Source organism: Alligator sinensis, unplaced genomic scaffold, assembly GCF_000455745.1.
Source record: "Alligator sinensis unplaced genomic scaffold, ASM45574v1 scaffold786_1, whole genome shotgun sequence".
NCBI lineage: Eukaryota > Metazoa > Chordata > Crocodylia > Alligatoridae > Alligator > Alligator sinensis.
Genome location: NW_005843383.1, coordinates 156,543 through 162,652, shown reverse-complemented (window position 1 = coordinate 162,652; position 6,110 = coordinate 156,543). Strand labels below are relative to the sequence as shown.

The 6,110-nt window shown below is 43.3% G+C and overlaps 1 protein-coding gene across 1 annotated transcript in view; it reads left to right on the top strand.

Annotated features, from left to right (window-relative positions):
- The first annotated feature begins 1,429 nt into the window (after window positions 1-1,429).
- The window catches only part of TAB2 (TGF-beta activated kinase 1 (MAP3K7) binding protein 2), a 118,887-nt gene continuing 114,206 nt past the window's right edge, over window positions 1,430-6,110 (top strand). The window contains exon 1 of the mRNA XM_025195067.1: window positions 1,430-1,503. The gene's annotated coding sequence lies outside the window, so the exon portion shown is untranslated. The remainder of the gene's footprint in view (window positions 1,504-6,110) is intronic.

The following is a 6,110-nucleotide window of genomic DNA, read 5'->3' as shown; positions in this document are numbered from 1 at the left end:
CCCCCCCACACACACACCCACACCCTCCCCGCGGCCCCCTCCCCCGGCGGGATGCTCCGGCTCCTGGCGGCGGCAGGAGACATTCTTGAAATGCCTGCGAGGGAGGTGCCCGGCTCCATTCATTGCGAGGCCCCCCTCTGCGCCTTGCTCTGGCCTGGCCAAGGCCAGGGCCCCTGGGGCGGGTGGACCCCCTCTAGCCTCGGAGGGGAGGTGGGGGTGGGCCGAAGTGGCGAGGCCGTCTCCGAAGTTTGAGCTTCAAGCACCTCGCTTGCTGCTGCTGCTGAGGAGGCGGAGTGGGGATACATCAGTGTGGGGTTAGGCTGCTGGGCCTCGGGGTCTCCTGCGCTTGCAGCACGCCTTGACCTAGCAGCGGCAGAAGGCGCCTGGCTGGGTCAGCACAGCGGTTCTCAACCAGCTTTTATACCAGGACCCGCTTGGAAACATTCATGGACAGTCCCAACCCAGTGCCCTTCACTCCTGACCCACTGCCCCTGTGTGTGGGGCAGGGAGAAGCCCAAGCAGCCCCTGGCAGGCTGGAGCTCTGCCAGCCTGCCAGGAAAAAGCCACTGCTTCCCAAGCTTTTCTCCTTTAAAGGGGAATCCATTTTTAAAGTTTGCTTGTAATCCTCTCCTATGTTCTTGTGCCTTGCTTCTGGGTCGTGCCCCATGAAGTGAGAAATGCTGGCTTAGCAGCGCCTCTGCACTGTGCTCCACGCTGTTTGCTGATCTTGATGCCAGCATCCAGAGCAGACGGGGTCTAAAATAGACCTTGTGGAGGAGCAGGTTGTTAACGTTTCCCGTGGAAGATATTTCAGCGAACCCAGTTTTCATTGAGAATTTTGTACTGGGTTTCTTCTAATCTCAGAATTTTAACCTGGTCTCTTGTGTCCTGTTGGTTGGCAGAACAGTTCCATTGACACTTTGGCTGCTGTCAGCTTCTGTAAAGGACAGTCTTTCATTTTTTCTAAATGAAAGCTTTGAGTCCTGGCAGATAAATTAATCTCCTGGGTGATATTCCAGTGTGAATCGGTGGAGTACCGTCTCAAGTCTTCAGGCAGTACTTTGCCTCTGGCCTGGCTTATACCTTTGTTCCTGCGGCCTCCATATGAACAGGGTGGTGATTCTTGTCATTTTGTCTAATAACTGACAAGAATCGGGTCAGCTTCATGTTGTTACTACCTGAGAACTCTGAGTAGCAGAGAGGCGGGACTGCTTTCCTGGACCTAAACTGGAGGGCCCTAAATTTCAAGGCAGCTGGAAGCTTGGTGAAGGTTACAGACGCAAGGATAATACACTCTATTACTATTACGCCAGTATAGCATGTGGTGGGGGGAGTATGGGGAAAATGATATTCATTGTCTTTTTCAGCAGCCAGACTAGTCAGAAAGTCTCTTTTGTTTCTCGCAGTCCAGACTTCCAGATATTTGATGCTGTTTCTGAACAGGATCCAGGGACAGCACCGTGGTAGACATTCCCAACACCCTCCATCTTTCCAGCTGCGGTGGTGAGAGGAGGGGACAAAAAGCGCAAATGTGTTCTCACTAGGGCATTGCCCTGGAAATTGAGGCTCCTGTCTTTTGTAATGATCCCTGGCTTAGTAGGTGACTGCTGGTAGATTTTTTTTTTTTTTTTTCAAGCTTTATTGAATTTAAACCTGTCATCTGTTGAACAAATTATTCTCAGATAATTTATTTTGCTCAAGAATTTTCAAAAGCTTTTGCCAAACTACTTGTATATGAGAATGTAAGTGTATTTAAGCACAAAACTAGGTTGCTCTTCATCCTGTTGCAGGTTCCCCTTTGGCTGGAAATAATGGAAGAAATGCATTTGTCAGGTGTGACCTAGAGTTTCTGAGATGATTAAATTTAGGACTGAGGGATTAGATTGATCTTTGTTTTTGAACTAGTGTTAACGGAATGTTGAACGCAGTTGCTCTTGGTGTTTTTACAGGAAATTGAACAAAAATTCCAGTGATTCAGAACATGTATTGTTGAAAAAAACCATGCTGTACTTGAAACGCAAATAATGATCAAAATGAAAGTTGAACTTAATCCATTGGTGTATTTTGTGTTCACAGCATCACTACTGTGTGTGTGTGTATATACATGTGTGTGTGTGTGTATATTTTTTATTTTTTTTTAGTTATGTATTGGCAGGTGTCTTCCCTTTAAAGATGCACTGCTATCTACGCTTTCTGTTTTAATGACAGTGTGCGCCATTGCAGGATGTAGGGCATCTTGAATCCTAATTAATGAATGAGTCCTGAATTGTATTCTGCATTTTAGAGGTGTATATGTAAATGAGATGGTTAATTCACTGACATTCCCTCTCTCCATCTGCTATTACCTTTGGTTAATGAATACAAGCAGTAGTATGGTTTAATTAACATAGTTGCCTACACTTGATCCTTTCTTGAGGTTGAATAGAAAGAACTAACCCATGATAGTGTCAGATTTAGGCAAACATTTCTGTCGAGCTGCCTTATGATAAAATCTTCAAGTAAATTTTGCTTTCTTAAATTGCATACAGCTGAATCAGCAAACTCAACTGCAGGACAGAAATTACACAAGCAAGCAAGTATACAAATGTTAACTTGCAGTTCTTCCTAACTGAGTAGTATGCTGTGGCTTGCTTTGGGTGTTGCTTATCCAGTAATAAGCACATTGTAGTGAAGTAGGGCTAAATTACTTGGTGTGATCCATCTAGTGTGACCTGACTGGTGCATATGTTTTGGTATCCTGGTATTTGTGGATCTTTTTGTGGCCACCACTGAATGAAAGGTATTTTGAATGAGATTGTTGTCCTTTGCACACATGATGGTCAACATAGAAATTTTTAGGAAGACTCGGGTAAGAAACCATATTGTTTACATCTTCCTGACAGAGGAAGCTCCCCAATAGAGTTTACTCGGCAGTTTATTTAATTTGAATAAGCTGCTAGTTGCAAAGCTGCAGAGAGAACCACTTGATGCTTGATTAAAATCAAAACTACATTTTAGAAAAATGTTATGCATGATCAGTTTTTACAGTAATATGGAAAATGTGTAGCTCCCTTCTATTCTGAGCACAGATGAGGATCATATTTCACTTTCTTTAATGATGTGCAGTTTAAAACTCACTCAGATTCTGGTAGAAACATGTGTAAAATTTCATCTAGTTTCAAGAAAATCTGCATTACAGGAAAGACGTGGATCACTTTTGCTGTCCTTAGTAGTTAATGTTCGGAAGAGTTTTGATTTAGGAGCAAATAATATGAAATAATTCAAAGAAAAGTCATACATCCAACAGCTAGAGAGGAATTTTTTTTTTTAAATCCGTTAACAGTTATATATGTAGCTGTGGTATTTTTAAAGTTGTTTGCATTCAAAAAGAAAAGTATAGAAATGTATCGCTCCAGTTTTGTATAAATCTTTTGAGACGCTTGTTTGGGCTCCCTAAACAAAGAAAATTTAATGTATGCTTAGAATTCGGCACTAATCTTTCTTATTTAATTATGTTTTAATGCAGGGTTTAGCAACTATGGCATGCAGGCTGTATCAGGCCTGTGGAGCCATAGCTTTGGTGGAATTGTGTGGTGAATTCTGCCTGTGTCTCCACCAGGTGGTGGTTGGGAAGTTTTCCCTGTGCCCTGCTCCAGTTGGGCACCCAAGGCTGTGGCCAGATGGGTGTTCTGCTGGTGTTGTTGCAGCTGCTCTCTGGCATAATGAAAATGGGTCATTAGTGGCTTACTGCTTTGTTCAGAATTAATTTCTAGTTACCATCCAAAAATAGGGTAAAATTGGAACGTGCATATACTTCACAGAATAGTGAAAGGAGTAATCAGAATCTTATTTAAAAATGTAAGTAAAATGAGAAACATTAGCAAGAACTTTGATGGTAACCACTACCAATAAATCTTACCTGCTTTCGCAAATATATTATGTTTTTTCAGTTGGAGAGAGCGATATGATTTTACTGATAGTGGATATTGTTTTTCTAGTGGGACAGAAGCTTTGCCATTATCATATTGATTTTTCTCACTGATGTATTGTTTCTACGTATTCACTCAAGAAGGAATATGCTCAAAGTTGTTGCTGCTTACAAGGATCTGTTAGGTACTACTCTTTTACTACCTACAAAGGTCTGTATAATCAGACAGCCCTTGGGTGCCTTGAAAGTGTGGGTGTTTGAAAAAAAGCATCTGCCATTGGTGATTGTTTATTTTTTTTGTCCTGTGTTTAAATTTCTTATTTAGCTCATTTTCCCATTTGCCAAACAGCATGTTCTTGTAACAGTTCCTTACAAATATGCCCTTGCAAATTTTATTTTTTAACAACTTGGGCAAATTGAATAGAAAAGGAATACAGCAGCTTTAGTAACTGTCAAATTTTGCACAAGGTAGAGAGAGTCCCCATAATTTACAGAAATCTGATCCTTTCAGAAAAAATAATGAGGAAGTACCACTTTTTTTTACTTGGAGTAAACTTTTTTTAACAATCTGCTGCCTTGTCATATGTGACTGGTTAATATGTTCTGCCTGATGAATGACCTGTTTTCCTGGAAGTTACCTAAAAGAGAAATAGGTTTTTAAACAATAAGACAGGAGCTTGAAGTATTTCCCTACTACTGAGCACGAAGACTGAAATTTTTGACCCAGGTGGGGAAAAAAAGAATCTTGTGCTGCTTTGTTCTTCAAGGGAATGAAGCTGGTGTACTCAATATTCACGTTGTGTACCAACCACTGTTCTGTTAAAGATATTAAATAAATAAAAACAATTGGAAACCCCCCCCTCCCCCCCAATCTCTCCCCCACCTTTACTTTTTCTGGCTTCAATCTATACCCTCATGCCAAGTGATGTTATGTTTAAAGTGTAGTATTTCTTTCTTCTGTTTTCCTCTATGTGGGTTTCTTTTCTTTTTCTATATCATTCTGTTCTTTCTTTCTCTTTCCCCCAAGCATCTTTGTCTCTGTCCCACACTTATCTCCTTCACCTGGGAGTGATTTCAGCTATTCTGCTTACTTGCTCTCCTAATTCTCATATTATGAAACCTGTGTTCTGACTTCCTTTAAAAAGAGTCGCAGTCCCTAAACTGCTTTGTTCCAAGATGGGGTGGGGAATTTAAGAGTGCCATATGTTCTGTTTTGTGGCCCCTTTCTTTTTACTCACCTGCTTCAAATTTCTACTTTCCCAAGTTAGACAGCAGGATTACACTGAGCTAAAGGCCATCATTCTATTTACATAGGCATTGATTGGATATGGGGGCAGGAGTAGGAGAGGTGGAGAAGGAGGAGGAGGATGGCAGGAAGTAGAATCCCAAACTGCTGCCAATGGAAACCCTAGCAGCCTCTGTAGCTGGATCCATGTTTCAGTTTTACTTTCATGATAGTCCAAGCCTGCCTGTTAGCAATATCAAGGAAGAACTTCTTATGCATCCCCAGAGATGCTGTCATCTTGACTGAGATTTCTTATGCTCTGTGCTCTGATATCTAGTAGATACCTTGCCTAGAATTGAAGCACTGTATAAATGCATGAATGAATAATGTTAGCTTTAGAGGTGCACTGATGCATTGGCCCATATTTTATCAGCACTGATAAAAGGAAAATTGACATTATTGACAATGGGCTTTTTTTGGCTCATGTGGCTGATAATGTCACCAATAAATGCCGTGTGCATGCGCGCAACCAGCCCTGCAGCTTGAAAAACAGCACCCAGCCGGTAAGTCTGTTAGGTGGGAAGGAGCATGGTAGGGCAGGGCAGATTGAGACCCCCATGGTGAGGGAGGGTGTGGGGCTGAGGCTGGGGCAGGTACTGCTGGGGCGGGGTGGGTCTACGCATGGGATGAGGACAGGCTACTGCTGTGAGTGGGGGCCATAGGTAGCACCAGGCTCTTCACAGCAGGGGTTGGGCCAGGGCTGTGCTGGGGGCAGGCAGCAGCAGCACTGGAAGAGGAGGATACAGAGTTAGCTACAGCCACCCCAAAATTCGGCAAACCACCCCCTCCCAGTGCTGCCGCCTACCCCGAGCATAGCCCCAGCCCACCCCCCCTTCCCCACTGGGAAGACCCTGGTGACACCCATGCCTGCAGCAGGCAGCCTGCTCTTGCCCTGTGCCCAGATCTGGTGGTCACATC